This window comes from Aquarana catesbeiana, linkage group LG02, assembly GCF_042186555.1.
Source record: "Aquarana catesbeiana isolate 2022-GZ linkage group LG02, ASM4218655v1, whole genome shotgun sequence".
NCBI lineage: Eukaryota > Metazoa > Chordata > Amphibia > Anura > Ranidae > Aquarana > Aquarana catesbeiana.
Genome location: NC_133325.1, coordinates 295,390,235 through 295,412,095, shown reverse-complemented (window position 1 = coordinate 295,412,095; position 21,861 = coordinate 295,390,235). Strand labels below are relative to the sequence as shown.

Here is a 21,861-nt window from a genome sequence, read left to right as displayed (position 1 = left end):
GTTTTATCTTATGGTTACTGTGAAATTGTGTGAATGCATCAATGCAGTGCATGTTTTCTCAGCTTGCAGAGCTTGGATTCACTGAATGAGTTTACCAAAAATGTAAATATTGCAGAATAAAGCCTCATGCTACATAATCTCCATTTCATGCTGAAAAACTAAATTATTAATGTATCTTAAATACAAAAAACTATCTTTAGATAGATTTTTACTCCAAAGGCATTTTATTAAAATAAATGTAATAAAATTTTTTTAAAAATCTGATTGAAATCAAAATAAATCTGATTGAAATAAAAAAAAATCTATTTTTTTTTAAATCATTGATTTTTATCCACCCTGGATAGAATGGGGAAGCATTGAAACCCCTGATAGGGATTTTAGATTGCTTTTTCTTCCCAGCTGGGGAAAAAAAAAAAAAAAAAAAAACCTCTCCGTTTGTTCTGGTGATTATGGTCACCAGGACAAAAACTAAAAGCATATTATTTAGGTACTGGCAAAAAATTATTATATATTATTAACCGAGTATATCAAACACAGGTACAAAGGGATCCTAAAATAAGTTTACTGGGGTGCCTAGAAAAAGAAACATACATAACAATTAGGATAGCAATTAACAAGATGTTGTTTATTGCACGCAAGCTAATCGCACAAAAATGCATTTCCTCAAATGTGCCAACATATGAGGAATGGCGCTTACAGGTTAATTACACTGTATTAATAGAATGGCAGGTTTGTCGAAATAGGGGGTCAATAAAAAAAGTTACATAAAATATGGGATTTGTGGTTGGGTATGCCCGGGATGACTCCTTTAATAATAGCAACAGATGGAGCTCCAGGGGTGGATGGTTCTTTTTCAAAATATAGAAAATGTGGGGAAGGATAAGTGAAAGAAGGTAAAATAAGGGAAAGTAAATAAAAGGTAGGAGGAGAAAAGGGGAGAGAAAGGGAGAGGGATGAGAGAGGTGGGAAAAAGAGAAAAAAAGAAAGGGAGAGGGAGAAAAAAGGGAAAAAAAAGAGAAAAGGAAGAAAGGCGGAAACAGAGAAAGGAAGAGTAGATGGATAAGTTTAGGATATACATGGATTGTATAGATAGGCATACCTATAGATATATATATGACTGTTGGTCTTATTGCAGGGGGGATTTCTTCCTGTGGATGGATATAGGATGATGTAGATAAAATGGGGGGAGAAAAGAAGGGGGGAAAGGGACAGGTTATTTACATGAATAATAGTGCTGATGTAATTAAGAGAAAGATGGGCGGTGTATGTGTGTTGACCTCTTGGTTTGTTTACTATTTTTAATTGTTTTATTTTACTTTTTTTATTTTTTCAATATGTACTTACCGGCGTATTACACGCACTTTTTTCCCCTTAAAATCAGGGGAAAATTGTGGGTGCGTGTTATACGCCGATCCCCCTGCTGATTGTGCGGAGCGAGCGCCGGCCGCCGATTTACATACATAGCCGAGTGTAGTTGGCTAGGTTCGGCTAGCTCCACTCACAGTCACGACCAGTCCCGCCCTATGATGGACATAACACAGGGACTGGGAGTGACTGTGAGCGGAGCTAGCCGAACCTAACTGAGTACACTCGGCTATGTATGTATATGGGCGACGCTCGGCTCTGCTCACAGTCACACCCAGTCCCGCCATTGGACCTGTGTTATGTCCATCATAGGGCAGGACTGGGCGGGACTACGAGAGGAGCCGAGAGTCGGCTCTGTGTATCTCGGCGCCGGCGGCGCCATTTTCAAACTGCAGTGACACTGACAAGTAACTGCAGTTTACCTGCAGCCTGGGCAAGGCTGCAAATGTCACAGACAAGGCTGCAGATGGACACTGGCAAGGCTGCAAATGGACACTGGCAAGGCTGCAAATGGACACTGGCAAGGCTGCAAATGGACACTGGCAAGGCTGCAAATGGACACTGGCAAGGCTGCAAATGGACACTGGCAAGGCTGCAAATGGACACTGGCAAGGCTGCAAATGGACACTGGCAAGGCTGCAAATGGACACTGGCAAGGCTGCAAATGGACACTGGCAAGGCTGCAAATGGACACTGGCAAGGCTGCAAATGGACACTGGCAAGGCTGCAAATGGACACTGGCAAGGCTGCAAATGGACACTGGCAAGGCTGCAAATGGACACTGGCAAGGCTGCAAATGGACACTGGCAAGGCTGCAAATGGACACTGGCAAGGCTGCAAATGGACACTGGCAAGGCTGCAAATGGACACTGGCAAGGCTGCAAATGGACACTGGCAAGGCTGCAAATGGACACTGGCAAGGCTGCAAATGGACACTGGCAAGGCTGCAAATGGACACTGGCAAGGCTGCAGATGGACACTGGCAAGGCTGCAGATGGACACTGGCAAGGCTGCAGATGGACACTGGCAAGGCTGCAGATGGACACTGGCAAGGCTGCAGATGGACACTGGCAAGGCTGCAGATGGACACTGGCAAGGCTGCAGATGGACACTGGCAAGGCTGCAGATGGACACTGGCAAGGCTGCAAAGGCTGCAAATGACACTGGCAAGGCTGCAAATGACACTGGCAAGGCTGCAAATGACACTGGCAAGGCTGCAAATGACACTGGCAAGGCTGCAAATGACACTGGCAAGGCTGCAAAGGCTGCAAATGACACTGGCAAGGCTGCAAATGACACTGGCAAGGCTGCAAATGACACTGGCAAGGCTGCAAATGACACTGACAAGGCTGCAAATGACACTGACAAGGCTGCAAATGACACTGACAAGGCTGCAAATGACACTGACAAGGCTGCAAATGGACACTGACAAGGCTGCAAATGGACACTGACAAGGCTGCAGATGGACACTGACAAGGCTGCAGATGGACACTGATAAGGCTGAAAACGACACTGGCAAGGCTGCAAAGGCTGCAAATGACACTGGCAAGGCTGCAAAGGCTGCAAATGGACACTGGCAAGGCTGCAAATGGACACTGGCAAGGCTGCAAATGGACACTGGCAAGGCTGCAAATGGACACTGGCAAGGCTGCAAATGGACACTGGCAAGGCTGCAAATGGACACTGGCAAGGCTGCAAATGGACACTGGCAAGGCTGCAAATGGACACTGGGACACTGGCAAGGCTGCAAATGGACACTGGCAAGGCTGCAAATGGACACGGGCAAGGCTGCAAATGGACACGGGCAAGGCTGCAAATGGACACGGGCAAGGCTGCAAATGGACACGGGCAAGGCTGCAAATGGACACGGGCAAGGCTGCAAATGGACACGGGCAAGGCTGCAAAGGCTGCAAATGACACTGGCAAGGCTGCAAATGACACTGACAAGGCTGCAAATGACACTGACAAGGCTGCAAATGACACTGACAAGGCTGCAAATGACACTGGCAAGGCTGCAAATGCTGCAAATGGACACTGGCAAGGCTGCAAATGGACACTGGCAAGGCTGCAAATGGACACTGGCAAGGCTGCAAATGGACACTGGCAAGGCTGCAAATGGACACTGGCAAGGCTGCAAATGACACTGGCAAGGCTGCAAATGGACACTGGCAAGGCTGCAAATGGACACTGGCAAGGCTGCAAATGACACTGGCAAGGCTGCAAATGACACTGGCAAGGCTGCAAAGGCTGAAAATGGACACTGGCAAGGCTGCAAATGGACACTGGCAAGGCTGCAAATGGACACTGGCAAGGCTGCAAATGGACACTGATAAGGCTGAAAATGACACTGGCAAGGCTGCAAAGGCTGCAAATGACACTGACAAGGCTGCAAATGACACTGGCAAGGCTGCAAATGACACTGACAAGGCTGCAAATGACACTGACAAGGCTGCAAATGACACTGACAAGGCTGCAAATGACACTGACAAGGCTGCAAATGACACTGGCAAGGCTGCAAAGGCTGCAAATGACACTGGCAAGGCTGCAAAGGCTGCAAATGACACTGGCAAGGCTGCAAATGGACACTGGCAAGGCTGCAAATGACACTGGACAAGCATGCAGATGGACGCTGTGCAAGGCTGCAGATGGACATTTATCCCTCATGCACACAGGCTGTTAAAATAACGTTATGAAAACGCCAGTATCTTTGCAGTGATTTTTTTTAACTTTTTTCAGCTATTTTCAGCGTTTTTGCAATAGCGTTTTTAGCGTTTTTGAGCGGTTTTCCGCGTTAGCGTTTTTTTTTTTTTTTTTTTTTCAATGGATCAAAAACGTTAAAAAACGTTGGTGAATGACGTTTTTACAGCTGAAAAACGTCTCTCAGAACCCACTGGTCCTGGGTTTTTTTGCAAATGGACACTGGCAAGGCTGCAAATGGACACTGGCAAGGCTGCAAATGGACACTGGCAAGGCTGCAAATGGACACGGGCAAGGCTGCAAATGGACACGGGCAAGGCTGCAAATGGACACGGGCAAGGCTGCAAATGGACACGGGCAAGGCTGCAAATGACACTGGCAAGGCTGCAAATGACACTGGCAAGGCTGCAAATGACACTGGCAAGGCTGCAAAGGCTGCAAATGGACCCTGGCAAGGCTGCAAATGGACACTGGCAAGGCTGCAAATGGACACTGGCAAGGCTGCAAATGGACACTGGCAAGGCTGCAAATGGACACTGGCAAGGCTGCAAATGACACTGGCAAGGCTGCAAAGGCTGCAAATGACACTGGCATGGCTGCAAATGGACACTGACAAGGCTGCAGATGGACACTGATAAGGCTGAAAATGACACTGGCAAGGCTGCAAATGACACTGGCAAGGCTGCAAATGACACTGGCAAGGCTGCAAATGACACTGGCAAGGCTGCAAATGACACTGGCAAGGCTGCAAATGACACTGGACAAGCATGCAGATGGACGCTGTGCAAGGCTGCAGATGGAAATTTATCCCTCATGCACACAGGCTGTTAAAATAACGTTATGAAAACGGCAGTATCTTTGCAGTGATTTTTTTAAACTTTTTTCAGCTTTTTTCAGCGTTTTTGCGCGTTTTTCCGCGTTTTTCCGCGTTTTTCCGCGTTAGCGTTTTTTTTTTTTTTTTTTTTCAATGGATCAAAAACGTTAAAAAACGTTGGCGAATGACGTTTTTACAGCTGAAAAACGTCTCTCAGAACCCACTGGTCCTGGGTTTTTTTTACAGCTTAAAAACGCCTAGGTGTGCATGAAGCCATAGACTAACATAGACAGGCCTTTTTAAGCTGCAAAAAAAGCTCAAAAAAGCAGCTGTAAAAACGTCCGTGTGCATGAGGACTAAAATGTAAGTTTTTTTCCATTAAAATTCCCTCCTAAACTTGGGGTGCGTGTTATACGCCGATAAATACGGTAGTTATTTTTGCTCTAAGTGTTGTAAACTAAAATTGGTGCTAAAAAAAATTATGAATTGAAAAATGTTATGGTTGTTACTAAAAGAGAAATCTTTCAACAGGTGTAAAAGGGGATTTTTCCTCACTATGCATTGGGTTTCCCAGACCAACTCCCCAATTAGACACAGACAGCAAAAAAAAAAAAACAAAAGACTCTAACTTTAAACCATTTTGTATATAAATCTAAAATGTTTTGGCTTTAGATGTTTAAATAAATAGCAATGCTGACAATTCTGATGCCTATGTTCCCTACAAAGCCTCCTTTACAGCATAGATTTTTCTAAGATTAAAAGATCTCTTTAACCCCTTCCCGCCGACCGAACGCATATATGCGTACTCGGCTTTCCGGGGTTATACCGGGATGATGCCCGCAGCTGCAGGCATCATCCCGGTACCGTTGTTTTCAGCGGGCGATCGGCTACCCGAATATAACAACCGATGCGGCTAAAAGCCGCTCGGTTGTTATACCGGAGGAGCGGGAGGGGACATCCCCCCCCTCCCGCCGCCTCCCGCCGCTGTTACCGGGCCTCCCGTGCGATCGGGAGGCCCGGTGTCCGTTCCGCTGCCTTCGGCGGCTGGGGGCGGACTGGAACGAAGCTGTGAGCGGCTTCGTTCCAGCCTTCTTCTTGTAAATGCGGAAGCGACGTCATGACGTCACTTCCCGTTTACTTGGCTGCCAATGGCACCGAATTTAAAAAAGTACACAGTATTCAGAATCGCCGTTTTCGGCGATCTGAATACTTTGAAGTGTAAAGGAGGGATGGGGGGTCTTTTAGACCCCCGATACCTCCATAAAGAGTACCTGTCACCACATATTACTGTCACAAGGGATGTTTACATTGCTTGTGACAGCAATAAAAGTAAAAAAAAAAAAAAAAAAAAATTTAAACACAATTTATAAAGTACAAAAATAAATAAATTAAATAAAAAAAAAAAAAAAAATTTTTTTAAAGTGCCCCTGTCCCCGCGAGCTCGCGCAGCGAAGAAAACGCATACGGAAGTCGCGCCCGCATATGTAAACGGTGTTCAAACCACACATGTGAGGTATCACCGCGATCGTCAGAGCGAGAGCAATAATTCTAGCCCTAGACCTCCTCTGTAGCTCAAACCTGGTAACCGTAAAAAATGTTTAAATCGTCGCCTATGGAAATTCAAAGGTACCGTAGTTCGTCGCCATTCCACGAGTGCGTGCAATTATAAAGGGTGACATGTTTGGTATCTATTTACTCGGCGTAACATCATCTTTCACATTATACAAAAAAATTGGGGTAACTTTACTGTTTGAATTTTTTAAAATACATGAAAGTGTCACTTTTCCAAAAATTTGCGTTTAAAACACCGCTGCACAAATACCGTGTGATAAAAAATATTGCAACAATCGCCATTTTATTCTCTAGATTCTCTGCTAAAAAAATATATATAATGTTTGGGGGTTCTAAGTCATTTTCTAGCAAAAAATACGGATTTTAACTTGTAAACACCAAATTTAAAAAATAGGCTTAGTCATGAAAGGGTTTTTAAAGTAGTTGTAAACCCCCCCTGAGACATTTGTACATATAGGTAAGCCTATAATAAGGCTTACCTATTATGTACTGAAAATATCTCATAAACGTGCACCGTTTAGGAGTCATTTACCTTGCAGTGCGCCGATGAGGTCATCGGCGCATGCGCAGTGAAGAAGCGGCCCTCCATGCCGTTTCTTCCCCAGCATGTGCCGTGACTGGCGGCTCCTGTGCGAATGTGCAGGAGTGACGTCACGCGGCTCCGGCCAGTCACAGAGCCGGAGTCCGCGGCCCCAGAAGGAAGAGGGGTGAAGATGGATGCTTCCACCAGCAGGGACATTGCGGGCTTCGTTTGCAAGTAGGTGCCACATAATGGGCTGGTATGTGATGCATACTAGCCCATTATGCTTTTACTTTGCAGGGGAATAAAGAGGAAGTAAAACCCATCATGGTTTACTTCCTCTTTAACCACTTGTTTACTGGGGCAGTGTTAAAATCTGTATTTTTGCTAGAAATTACTTTAAACCCCCAAACCATTATATCATTTCTGAAAGCAGAGACCTTGGAGAATAAAACAGTGGCAGTTGCAATTTTTTATGTTGCACATTTGCACAGCTATTTATCAAATGTATATCTGGAGGAAATGATCCACTAAAATTAATTTAAAGCATAAGCTCACTTTTAGTAACATGTTACACCCATATTCAGGGCATACCATGCTACTAAGGCACCTGCCAGCAACCCCCCCCACCACCACCACCACCACCACTGTGACTGAAAGCAGGAGATCCTCTCCCCACACCCACTGTCATTATTATAAAAACAGCATGGCTGTGCGGAGGTCCATCCACACAGCCACATCATTCATTCACAGAGTTCTGTGAATGAATGATGTGGCTGTGTGGATGGACCTCCACACAGCCCTGCTGTTTTGATTTGTAGTTCTCAATTAACTGGGGGGGGGGGCACTTGTTGAGCCCTCTCGTAGTTTATTAATTCTTCCTGATCTTCAGTAACTATCTGCCCATGCGGGAGGTACAGGCAGACAGCTATACTAAGAGTTTGCAGGAGCCTGACATTGCACCTGCGATCTGCTTAAAAAAAACATATGATAATAAATGCACATTTTTTTTACCTACAATAAACGTGCATTTACTATTATTTTTTTTTTTTTTTACATTTAACAAAAACATTTATATTTATTCAGTAACTAAATTGCTATCCACAAGGTGTAAGAATGTATCATTTCCATGAAATGTTATTTTGTGCAAATGTTATATTTGCTATAATTTTTTTTTTTTTTTTTTTTTTTTCTTGCCACATCAGCGAAATTTTACTTAAGAGACAATGTTTCAACTTCAAAAATCAAAATCTATCCCATCTCTTTTATTCACATCATTGTGGCAGTCCTTAATTTTACTTTATTTATTCAAAAGTGACTATTGATTTGAAAGAGGCTAAAAGCAACAATTCCTTCAATCGGACAGATATTATGAAAAATAATTATACAAATTACAGTGACAATTCTAAACCTCCCCCTCTCCCCCCCCCCCAGCGCCCCATCCACCCCCACCTCCTCCCTCTCCCAAATCCACCACCCAAACTCCTTATGCTCTTGAACTCTATCTATCCCATTCATACTCCAGCCATAACTTCCATACACTCCTATATTTTTTTAGACTACCTCGCCTTCTATACCAAAATTCCTCCTTGATGATCGTATCCTGGACCTCTCTTCTCCATTCTCCTATCGTTGGGGGATCTTTTTTCTGCCACTTCCGTGCTATAATTTTCCTGCCCTGAAACAGGCATCTTATAATTGCAGTCTGGGTGCCTTGCAACATATCGTTTATCTCAAATAGACTCAGAAGGCAAGTTCGAGCCTCCATTGCCAATGAGGATCCAAATATTGTGTTAATTTCCTCCACCAGTTTTTCCCAATATCTATATAACTTGGGGCAACGCCAGAACATGTGTAACAGGTCCCCTCTCTCATCCCCACAACGCTGACATTTCGCATCTTGCCTCTTCCCAAACCTAAATAGTTTTACTGGTGTGTAATAAAGTCTGTAGATCAGATGTAGATGAGAAACCCCTTGTGATGGTGAGAGAGATACTCTTGGTCCCAATGCTAGATTGAACTTCCATTGTTCTACCGTTATTGTGCCAACCTCTTCCTCCCATTTGATTCTCCTCCTGGGCTCTACCTCTCCTTCCTGCCCCTCCTTGGTTAAACTCTTATACATTTCTGAGATCAGCCCTCTGGATTCCATGCTGTTTACCAACTTCTTTAACACGGGCATTTCGCACCACTCTATCTCCTTGCCCTTAAATTGTGCCTCCAGGGCATGCCTCAACTGCAAATAGCCAAAAAACAGTCTATTGGGCAGTCCAAACTCTTCCCTTATCTCTTGAAATGATTTCAACCTTCCTGCCCTGTACAATTGCATCAAACGATGGATACCCTTCCTATCCCATTCTTCTATTTTCCCCATCACGCTAAGCTCCTTTAGATTTTTGTTGTTCCACAGGGGAGAGAACTCAGAAAACCCCACATATCCCAATATCTTTTTTACTGTCTTCCAGCATCTGATCATTAACTGGGCTGTGGGACAGCTATGTCCAAAGGATTCAGCTTCTACTGCCTCCACCTCTGTATCCTGGCTATTACTGCTAGTCCATAAACTATTTCTTCCTACCCTTTCTCAAGACGGATTGCTGCCTCTCATAAACTGCATTTGGGCTGCTAAAAAGTAGCACCAGGGGTCCGGCAATGCCAGGCCCCCCACCTCTCTCGGCCGCCGCAACACCCTCAAACCCATCCTGGCCACTCCTTTCTTCCAAATTAATTCCCTAAATAAACTGTCCAGCCTCCTAAACCAATGCCTTGGAATCCAGACAGGGGAACTGTGTAAAATAAATAGGATTTGTGGCATCCATATCATTTTGATAAGGTTACACCTACCGGCGACCGAGAGAGGGAGACCACCCCACACCCGGCTCTTTTGCTTCAATTTTACCATTAATGGTACTACATTACCTGTTATATACTGCCCTGGATCTCTAGTTATGTTTACCCCCAGATATCTCATTTGATTCACAATTTTTATCGAGTTCACCTGACTTGGGAGCGGATTTACCAGGGGGTCTATCGGCAATAAGGCTGATTTATCCCAGTTGATCTTTAAACCCGAGAAGTGCCCGAATTCTTTGATCAACTTCATGGCCGCTAGCAGGGAGGTTTGTGTATCTTCCAGAAATAACAGGATATCATCCGCGTACATTGCGATTTTCTCCTCTATACCCCTATTTTTAAAACCCTGGATTTCCTGTGATTTTCTCAGAGCGATTGCCAGGGGCTCCAGTGCGAGGGCGAAGAGCAGGGGCGACAACGGGCACCCCTGTCTCGTCCCCCTTCCCAGCCGGAACCACTCGGAACACTCCCCATTCACCCTGACTCTGGCTTTCGGATTGTCATATAGAAGCCTCAGCCAATTCACAAAGTTTGGACCAAATTTAAACTCTGCCAGTACCTTCCACAGATAGTGCCACTCAAGGCTATCAAATGCCTTAACCGCATCTAATGATAAAATTGCCCTGTTGCCTTCTCTTTCCGTAGGTACTTGTATGTTACCATACATTCTCCTAATATTCATGCTCACCGATCTCTCCGGTATAAAACCGGTTTGGTCCGAGTGTATTACTTTAGAAATTATTTTTTTTAACCTATTTGCTAGGGCTTTGGCCAGAATCTTAACGTCCGTGCATAATAGTGAGATTGGTCTATATGAGGCGGGGTCTAACGGGTTCTTCCCTTCTTTCAAAAGAATTATGATCGTGGCTTCTGTCATAGACATAGGTAATCTACCTTCCGCCACAGCTCCGTTCAGAACTTCTAATAATTTTGGGAGCAGAACCTCCCCATATTTCTTATACAGCTCTGCCGGTAATCCGTCAGGTCCTGGCGCTTTTTGATTCGCCATTTCTTTTACCACTCCTTGTAACTCTACCAGAGTCAGTGGGGCTTCCAGGGTATCTCTCTCCTCCCTTGATAGCGGAACTATTCTTAGTTCCTCAAAGAACTCCCACATCTCCCCTTCTACATCTACCTGTGGGGCCTTGTACAAACCTTCATAGTATTCTTTGAACACTTTGACCACCCCAAGAGTATGTCTTATAGTGTTCCCGTCCCCATCCCACACTGCTGGTATGGTAGATGAAGAGCCATTGGCCCTAGCTATTAATGCCAAAGTTCTGCCCACTAATTCCCCTTCACAAAAAAATTTTTGTTTCTGAAACATTTTACTCTTTTCCTCTTTTTCCAGGACTAATTTTCTGAATTCCTCCTGACCCTCGACCCAGGCCTCATATCTAGCTGAGGTTGGCTCCTCCAGATATCTCTCTTCCACCTCCCTCACCTTTTCCCTGATTCTATGTTCCTTGATTTGTGCTTTCCTTTTAACATAAGAGATTTTCTGAATAAGAACTCCTCTGAGGTAAACCTTCAGGGCGTCCCAGGTTATATCTAACGGGCAGATCCTTGATTCAAATTTATGAACTCTTTCAAATTGCTAACCATCCCCCCATCGTCCTCAATTACCTCAAGCCAGAAAGGGTTCAATTTCCACTCCCCCGACCAACACACCACCTCGTTTTAACTGAGAAAATCACTGGCGAATGGTCTGAGAGCCCCCTAGGATCATAATCCATCCCATTCATCACTTTCAGAGCCTCTTCATTGCAAAGCACCAAATCTATCCTGGATAGGGTGGCATGTGTCCTTGAGTGGCATGAGTACTGCCTCTCCCCTGGATGCCACCTCCTCCAGATATCCACCCACCCTACTTCCTCACAGAATTGGAGGAGCGGGCTCCTAGATGCCCCTCCAGGAGATGACCCTATCGGGAGTCTGTCCAAACAGTTGTTCATGGTCATATTGAAATCCCCCATCACTATAACTGGCACCCCAGGTTTATCTGCTATAAAGCTTATCAATTTGTTAAGTACCTCTGTTTTAAATGGTGGAGGTATATATACACTTGCAAGAATGCAGTCCCACCCTTCAATATTGCAATAAAGGAAGACATACCGACCAAACTCATCCAATCTACTCTGCCTGCAGGAGAAAACCAATCCGGTATTTATTAGTATAGTCACTCCCCTCGAATATGATGAATAAGTTGAGTGATACTGCTCTTGATAGCTCCTATTCCTTAGAGCATCAACTGAGCCCTTGTCTAAATGGGTCTCCTGAAGGCAGAGTATCCTAATACCCCTTGTTCTGGCCATAGAGAAGATAGCTTGTTTCTTACAAACATCTTTCACCCCTCTTACATTCCATGAACACACCCTCATACACTTAAATTTATCTATTTTTGTGGCTACCATCTCTTGTGTCTATAGCTTAACTCAAAATAATTCTTAATTCTCAAAACTGTTGTGCTTACTTTTTGAAAATCTAGTGCCTTCACTTTTTGTGTAACTTCCATACCATCCCTTCCACCCCACTCTGCCCCCCTACCCCCTCCCCCTCCCCATATCCCCATCCACACAACTTCACCCCCAACCCTTCCCAACCCTCCACCCCACCTGCCCCAACCTGGGCCTATTCCACCGAGCTTCTAAAGTGACCGTGATTAACCCTTAAACCTGGGTATGCCTTCTTCACCCTTGTGCGTTGCCACCTGAACCCATTTATCAGAGGGGAGTTACCCCCAACATACTTCATTTGTGTACAATTTTTATGACTGCTACCCCCCTACCCCCACACCTCTAAAAAATATATCCCTAGGAGAGGGGTGGAAAAAGCAATGCATGAGGGAGAAGGGAGAGGGAGAGGAGGGGGGGGGAGAGAAAAAAAAACAAAAAATAAAGGGAGCAAGTAACCAATCTCCTCCCAAAGTGTACATCTGCCCATCAGACAGATGAAAAAGTGAAAAAATTCCCTAAATTCTAACCCCTTACTCTCTCCCCCTTTCCCTCTGGGGCTCTTCACCTGGCCTTAGCCCTCCCTCATTCTTTTCCAACCATGAAAACACCTCTGCAGGAGTATTGAAAAATTTCACCTCCCCGTTTGCTGTTACCCATAAACGGGCTGGATACAGCAGCGCATAACCACGTTTACGCTGCTGCAAACTTCGCTTACACTCTATGAATTTTGCTCTCTGTCTCTGCAGTTCAGGGGAGAAATCTGGATATAAAGATATTCTTGCACCATTATATATAATATTTTTCATCTCTCTTGCTCTCTGGAGGATAGTAACCTTATCCCTGAAAAACAGCAATTTAATTATAAGGGGCCTTGACTGACCCCCTGAGCGTGGGACCCTCGGGGCGACTTTGTGTGCTCGTTCAATAGCGAACATGTTGGAGAGTGCGTCTTTGCCGAATATGTCTCTGATCCACCCCTCCATAAACTCTACAGGGTTATTGCCCTCACTCCCTTCAGGGAGGCCCAGGACCCTCACATTCTTCCTGCGTGCCCTGTTCTCAAAATCGTCCATTTTCTGAAGGCATGTAGTTAGTTGTTCCTTCATCCTCATAACCTCCTGCCTCAGTGGATTCACATCATCTTCCACCTGACTGAGTCTCTCCTCTAAGACAGTGGTTCGGGCACATACCTCCTGCATATCCCTCTTCAGCATGGCCAAGTCGGTTCTGATACCTTTAAGTTGATCCGCTAAATCCGACAGTGTGATCTTACAAACATTTACTGCTAGGAGAATGTCCTTCAAGGATGGTTCCTGCTCTTGTATCTCCTTATCTTTTAGACCCACATTGCCCAGGCCACTCAGGTCCCTCTCCTTTTCCAGATGTGTCTGTAATGCTGAATCGGTTACTGTGGGTCCATGAGTTTCAGCTGGACCTTGACTCTTCCTCCCCCCAGGAACATTACCATGTACCCCCTGAGCTTGTACGCCCCCCACCTGGTTACCTTTTTTTGGCGTGCAATTTGGCGTATGGGCGAAGCGTTCCAGCTTTGCGGCAGCCCCCTGAGCTACTTTATCCTTGGGACCTCGCAAATTATGTGCCCCAGCTCCCTCCTGTGCCGTGGCCTCCTCTGACCCTTTCTTCCTGGTCATCCTATCTCCCCTCACCCTTTGGGGCTTCCGAGAGAAAGGATTATGCCGATTATTTTAGTCACTGGGGTGAGAATACTGGGGGCAGTATCACAACGTCCACTCCAACTTTAAATATGCCCCCTCCTATACATCATATCAGGGACTCACCAAAAGATGTCGCTACGGGGGGGTTCCCCAGATTCCAAATTTGCAGAGGTGACACAGACGGATTTACCTTGAGGTACACAGTACGCAGTGTACCTGGGTGATTCTTCCTTCCCTCCCTCTCTCCTCCAGTCCGCTGCTTTGATCAGCAGCTTCCACCTGTCTGCAGACTTGTCCCCTTATTAGCCAGTGTGAGCGCCCTGCTAGGGGATCCGGTGTTGTATAGTGCGGACTCTCGTCTCCGGGACAGCCACGGCGGCGGCGTCCGCCCGGACTCTGAGACAGCTGCTTGTTTCTCAATTCTCCTGTGTTCCGACCGTCCTAGGCAGCGGACAAGCCTGCCATAGCGTCCTGGGAATCCAGCGTGGATGACGGGCGGCGGGCGTAGGGAAGCGCAGCTGGGTTCAGGTGCTCAACGCCCTCCCCTTCCCCTCAACCTCCGGTCACGCCCATTCCCCGCGTCCTCGCTAAGCGATTGTTTTTTACTATTATTTTTAAAATGTGCACTTATCCTTTAAGTGCAAACAAACACAATGTAATATCCAATTATTTTGTAAAATATAAAAGATGGGGTCAATAGTTAAAGTAAGTAAATAGGTACTGAACATGCCAAGCCTTAGGCCTCTTGCACACTGGACGTTTTTATAGCTGCTGTTTAGAGTTAACTGTTAATAATGGACCTAGAATTATTGCTTGCACTCTAACGCTTGTGCCGATACCTTACATATGTGGCAAAATATATGTTTACACACACACACACACACACCTTTTTTCTTTGTTAACTTAAAGTGATTGTAAAGTCTATTTTTTTTTTTTAAAACAAACATGTTATACTTACTTCCTCTGTGCAGTTGGTTTTGCACAGAGCAGCCCAGATCCTCCTCTTCTTGGGTCCCTATTTGCTGCTCCTGGTCCCTCCCTCCTATCAAGTGCCCCCACAGCCAACAGCTTGCTATGGGGGCACCTGAGCTGACTCAAAGCTCCGACTATCCATTCAGACACGGAGCCCCGACCTGGCCCTGCCCCTCTCTCCCCTGATTGGCTGGCTGACTTTAATTGACAGCTGTTGGAGCCAATGGCGCCGCTGCTGTGTCTCAGCCAATCAGGAGGTGTGTCCAGGAAGGCTTAGACATTCGTGGACATCGCTGGAGAGAGATGGGGCTCAGGTAAGTAATTGGGGGGTGCTGGGGCGGCTGCTACACACAAACTTTTTTTATCTTAATGCATAGAATGCATTAGGATAAAAAACCTTCTGCATTTACAACTGCTTGACTGTATTGCTATCACAAGGGGGCTAACAAATACAATACAAATCACACCCGGGTTCATCAGTGGCAGGATGAATTGGGAACTGGTGTTCCATAAGCACCTCCTACTCTCAAAGTTTTTCACTGTTCATCTTGGTTCTGGGCTCCCCAGAGGAATGGAGGAGCCAAGGGAAGGACCAGGGGCCCTGCTGGCAAGGAAAGGGGGGATCACTTCAAGAGCGCCACTAAAGAGATGTCTGAATCACTGCAATAGCTGTGAGCTTTTTTTAACCCCTTGAACACCAGGACCCTCATAAACATACCTAATTGAGGGGTCAATGAAAGCAATTAAAAAGAAAAAACCTATAATTTAGTATACCATCATTATGCAGTCACCAATCAACTGCCACACATGCTTATTAAAGTCAGTTCAACATTTTGCAGAGTATTCTTAGGCAGCAGTTAGCATTAAAGATGACAAAATAGTAGACGCACAAAATATTTGCGGTTGGACTGGTTTACATAACACTGCAGTCCAGAGCCCATATGACACTGAGGTTTACTTTCTGCAACCTGAGCTAATATTTAAAGAGGTTCTTCAATCCGAAAGCAAAAAAGTAAAAGTCAACAGCTACAAATACTGTAGCTGCTGACTATTAATAGGCCACTTATCAGCCCAAAGATCTAGTGCTGTCCTCACCTGAGCCAGCTCTTCAGCCGCCTTTGGGTCCAGGCGCCGGCATGTTTACATCGGGAAGCTGGCTGTGACTGCTTGCAGCTTCACAGCTAGCTTCCCACTACACATGCATGAGCCACACTGTGCATTGTAAATGGTAATGCAGCTTTCTGGGGCCTGCGACGTGTCCAAGAAAGCTATGGAGGAAGGGGGGAACTTCTCTCCTGATTATCAATGCAGCTCATCAGTTCCCATCAGTACCCACCAGAGCAGCCTCATAGGTGAAAAATTATTTGCAAAATTTTCAGTGCCTCCTCATCAGTGCTGCCCATTCGTGCTATCAGTGCTGCCCATTAGTACCGCCTCATCAGTGAAGAAGAAAAATGTACTTATTTGCAACATTTTCTAAAAAAATTACGAAAAAAAAAAAAAAAATTTGTTTATATAGCAAAAAGTAAAAACCCCAGTGGTGAATAAATACCACCAAAAGAATGCTCTGTCTCCAAAAATTTAATTTGGGTACAGTGTTGCATGACCGCACAACTGTCTTTCAAAGTGAGACAGCTAGGGTTGTCACGATACCGAGCATTTGCCCAAGTACTTGTACTCGGGCAAATGCTCCGATGCTTCACCTGATACCTGGACAGTCAGGGTGAACGGTGCGGAGGGGGAGTTACAAGCATCGATCACCCTGTATAGATTTCAATAAAGCCTGACAGCTGTTTCTCCGGGGGGGATGGGAGAAGGGCTTTCAGCTGCTATAGTGAAATCTACACAGCGGTGATCAGTACTTGTAACTGCCCACAAAGCTGCACCGATCACCGCTGACTGTCCCTGTATCCTCCTTCAGTCCCCCTCTGTTCTGCTGCTGTCCCCCTCCCTTCTCCTCCGTGTCCCCCGCCCTTCTCCCTCCTTTCTGCCCCCCTCCGTTCTCCTCCTTTCTGCCCCCCTCCATTCTACTCCGTGTCCCCCTCCTTTCTTTCCCCCTCCGTTCTCCTCCTTTCTCCTCCGTGTCCCCCTCCGTTCTCCTCTGTGTCCCCCTCCTTTCTGTCCCCCTCCATTCTCCTCCATGTCCCCCTCGATCTTTCAGGATGGAGAGCGGAGATAGGAGCCAGTAAATCTGGCTCCTTCCTTTTGCGAATGAACAGTCAGTGATAACTGACTCTGTCCATTCACATAACTGAAACATCATAACCTGTGATTACCATGTCTCAGTTTATGAATGGGGAGGAGCCTCTGTCTCCTCTCCATTCATTTTTAGTGCAGCTGAGGCTGCTGAGAAGGGGACTGGGAAACATGTGCCCTCAGTCCCTTTCCCTGTCTCAAAGGGGAGATGTCAGGGGTCTGTTAAGACCCCTGATATCTTACCAAAGCCCCCCAACAGGGCTGATAATAATAATAATAAAAAAAAGAATTGCAATAAATAATAAAAAGAAAATTAATTGTAAAAAAATAATAAAAACACATATTGCCACTGTCCACTCCCCCCCCCTTTATAAAAAGAACGCATTGTAAAAAACACATAACAAAATAAATTGTAAAAAGTAATTTAAAAAAAAAAAATTATTGTAAAAAATAAAACACAAAAACAAAAAACTGACACACATGCCACTGTTGTATGACATTAAAAAAACGTATCGGTAATCGGTATCGGCGAGTACTTGGAAAAAAGTATCAGTACTTGTATACTCGGTCCTAAAAAAGTGGAGCCCGCCTCGGTCCGCCAGCTCAGCGGGAGATCAGTCCGTTGATCTCCGCTGAGCCAGCGGATGACAGGTCCCTCTCTGCTCACTGAGCAGGGAGGGGCTTGTCAGGCGCCGCTGACGCCTATGGAGGGATCGGACGAAAACAAACAGCATGTCCGTTTTCGTCAGATCTCACCCGATCCGCCAGCGACGGACCTGGACATAGGGCCATCCGTCTGCTTTTAGCGGATCGGACGGGGTCGGATGTCAGCGGACATGTCTCCGCTGACATCCGTCGCTCCATAGGCTAACATGGAGCGCCCGTTCAGGTCCACCGTCAAAACTGACAGGCGGACCTGAACGGTCCAATCGCGTGAAAGGGGCCTAAAGATAAAGTGAAGGGGTTTTGTTTGTTGAAAATAAAACTTTGCCAGTGTTTCTTTTAAAAAAATAAATAAGTAAATGCTGATCATTATAAGCACCCTTTTCAGAGGTCTCAACCGGCAGTGAAACCAGCTTCACTGCTGGTTACCCTAATGCCACGTACACACGACTGGACTTTACGGCAGACTTTGTCCGGCGGACTTTTCTATGGACTTTCCAAATGAACGGACTTGCCTACACACGATCAACCAAAGTCCGACGGATTCCTCCGTGATGGCGTACGACCGGACTAAAACAAGGAAGTTCATAGCCAGTAGCTGCCCTAGCGTCGGTTTTTGTCCGTCGGACTAGCATACAGACAAGCGGACTTTTCGACCGGACTCGAGTCCGTCGGACAGATTTGAAACATGTTTCAAATCTAAGTCCGTCAAACTTTTGAGAAAACAAAGTCCGCTGGAGCCCACACATGATCGAATTGTCCGACGGACTCCGGTACGCTGGACCAAGTATGCCGGAAAGTCCGATTGTGTGTACGCGGCATTAGACCTCTTTCACACTGAGGCGCTTTCATACTAAAAAAAAAAAAAACAAAAAAAAAAAAACAAAAAACTTATTTCCATTTCCATTAAAATAAATGAATGCTTTTACACAGTGCGCTGGCAGAGCGGTGAAAAAACGCCCCTCTCCATTGAAATGAATGGAAAGCTCTTCAAAAGTGCCTGAAACGATCTTCAAAAGCGCTCAAATGTTTTACTTGCAGTTTAGAAGTGCCTCAGTGTGAAAGGGGCCTAACAGTCAGCAGCTACAGTATTTGCTGCTGACGTGTGATCTTTTCTGAAGGAGCCTGGAGCTACACTTTAAGCCTAGAGTCCCGGACGTACAGATGGATAACTTGTGGGTTTCTGACCCGCAGAGAAAACGCGCTGCACTTTTGCGCGAGTGGCATTAATTGTGGATGGCACCCCTAATTGTGGATTGGCAAACATGCTGTGTTTCACACACACCAAACTGGATGGTGTGCCGTGCACCATGCAGCTCAGTGTGGCAGGTCTCCAAAAAAAAAAAAAAAAAAAAAAGTAAAAGACTTCTTTAGCTACATTTCTTCAGCTAGAGCAGCCTACATGCAGAATGTGGTTTGCAGTACTGTGTACCTCTCCTAAGGAAAAGATAAAGATCATTTTAGATAGAGTAGGGGACAGATAAACCCCTATGAGGTTTTTGTTTTCCTATCTGTGTGCCCTTGGGGAGTTTTCCTTCACTTCCTGTCCTGTAGCCAGAACAGCAAATGAGAGAAAATCTCCAAAGAATAAAGGAAATACCCCCTTAGTTGTCACCCAGAATAAATGTCTCCATTGAAAAATTCTGTTTCAGTGACAAATTTCAGGGTCTTCTCACTTTCCCTCCCAGTGACAGTGGTCACCAGGACAAAGAGAGAGTGAGTGTATGTTGCTAATAGGTACACAGTCAGAAAAAAAAAATGTGTTCTGTCCCCCCACCCCCATAGCTGTCCAATAACGAAGCTAGCAAGAAGAACAAGACATGCAGTTTTTGGCCCGTATCGCCAATGCGACTGATTGTGTACAAGCTACAGGGCTTGTGAATGAACTACAAGAGCACTCTTTAGCGCCCTTCGCAGTCCATTCAGAACTTCAAGCCGTCAGCTTCAGTGGATGACAGTAGTAGGTAGTAGTAGTTGATTCATTCACAGGAAACTGTGAATAAATGATGCAGCCATGTGGACAGAGCCCTGCACGGTTGCACCGTTTTTGAATTGTGACAGCGGGTGCAGGAAAAAGATCCCCCTGCCTGCTGTAATGGCCCGTACATGCAAACCAAATATCGTACGTATTTGTTCGCTTAATAGTCGCAAGTAGAAATTGAATAGATTACTAAAGTCCCAAAAATTCTCGTACGAAAAAAAAAAAAAAATCGGAAGTGATGTCATGTGTTGTAATGTATTTGTATTGCATTTTGGGATGACAACTGTACTGACCAAACGAAAATCGTACGATCTGGTATCGTACGAGGAAAATTTTCGTGCTTGTCCGGTCAAATAATAATCGGATGAATTGTTGTGATCAGCTCTCGAAAGCTCTGTACTAAAGATCAGATTATCGTACGATCGCGTCAAAAGCGGTATTTTTCGTCCGATTTTTGGATCGTGTGTACGGGCCGAAACACTGAAGCTGGATTTTTGGCGGGGGCGTACACATTACAAGTTCCACCAACTTAGCCTTAAGGCTGGCTATACAATTAGAATATGTAATATTTGGATTTCCCACAACTAAAATTAGGTAAAATACAAACAATCCATTCAATTAGTATACAGTGAAGCAGGCCCTTGTACTATATAGTTGATGATAGATTGTACAGTGCATGGTGACCCTAAAGTGGCTGTAAATCTCAGACATGAAATATGAACAAAGCATAGCCCTTGTTAGTGTCTACTTGTCTCATTTAAGAGCACTAAGGCCTGGTTCACACCTATGCATTTGTTAGCACGTTTTCAGTTTTGCAGAAACACACTACAGTCCATTTATCATGGTTTCCTATGGGTCATGTTCACATCTGTGCATTTTATGAAAAGGGCCAGGGACTTTTTTCTGGTCTTCAGTTCCATAGACTTCAATGGATGAAAAGCGTGTATTGGAAAACGCAAAGCGCACCTGGAGAATGCAAACTGCATAGGTATGAATCAAGCCTAAGTGTCACTTTTGTCTTCTGCCTTGTTCCTCCGCTATCAGCATTAATCACTTCTGTCAAGTTTTCCTGACACTAGGGTTGTCCCGATACCACTTTTTTAGGACCGAGTACAAGTACCGATACTTTTTTCAAGTACTCGCCGATACCGATTACCGATACTTTTTTTTTTGTCACGTGACTTTGTTTTTTTTTTTAACAGTGTTTTCTTTCTTTATTTGTTTTTTTTTTTGGGGGGGGGGGGGGGGGGTGAACGGTTTATGTGTTTGTGTTTTTTTTTTTTTTTTACAATTTTTATTTTTTACAATAATATTTTTTTTATTCTTTATATGTTTTTTTTTTTGTTTTGTTTTTTTTTTTTTTAATCTGCCCTGTTGGGGGGCTTTGGTGAGATATCAGGGGTCTTAACAGACCTCTGATATCTCCCCCTTGAGATAGAGAAAGAGACAGAGGATAGAGATTCCTCAGTCCCTTTCTCTGCAGCCTCAGCTGCACTGAGAATGAATGGAGAGAAGACAGCGGCTCCTCTCCATTCATAAACTGACACATCGTAATCACAGGAGATTACAATGTTTCAGTTATGTGAATGGACAGAGTCAGCTGACTCTGTCCATTCACACAGCGGAGAGAGACAGCAGAACGGAGGGGACAGAGAAGGAGAGGGGAACGGAGGGGACAGCGGAGAGGCACAGAGAAGGAGAGAGAAATGGAGGGGACAGCGGAGAGACACAGGGAAGGAGAGAGGAACGGAGGGGTACAGCGGAGAGACACAGCAGAACAGAGGGGACAGCGGAGAGACACAGGGAAGGAGAGAGGAACGGAGGGGGACAGCGGAGGGGGACAGAGGAAAGGAGGGGGCATGGAGGAGGATGCAGTGACAGTCAGCGGTGAGCGATCACCGCTGTATGTCACTAAAGCTGCTGAAAGCCGCTGGGGGAGAATCTTGTAACTCCCCCACGCGCCGATCACAGCTGTCCTCTGGGTATCGGGGGAAGCATCGGGAGCATTTGCCTGAGTACAAGTACTTGGGCAAATGCTCGGTATCAGGACAACCCTACCTGACACCAAGAGAAAAAAGGTGACAGGGGAGGGAGCT

At 45.4% G+C, this 21,861-nt stretch overlaps 1 protein-coding gene across 3 annotated transcripts in view; it reads right to left on the bottom strand.

Annotated features, from left to right (window-relative positions):
• CUL4A (cullin 4A) overlaps positions 1–21,861 on the bottom strand; it is a 151,243-nt gene that overhangs the window by 127,991 nt on the left and 1,391 nt on the right. The gene's annotated exons all lie outside the window — the stretch shown is intronic.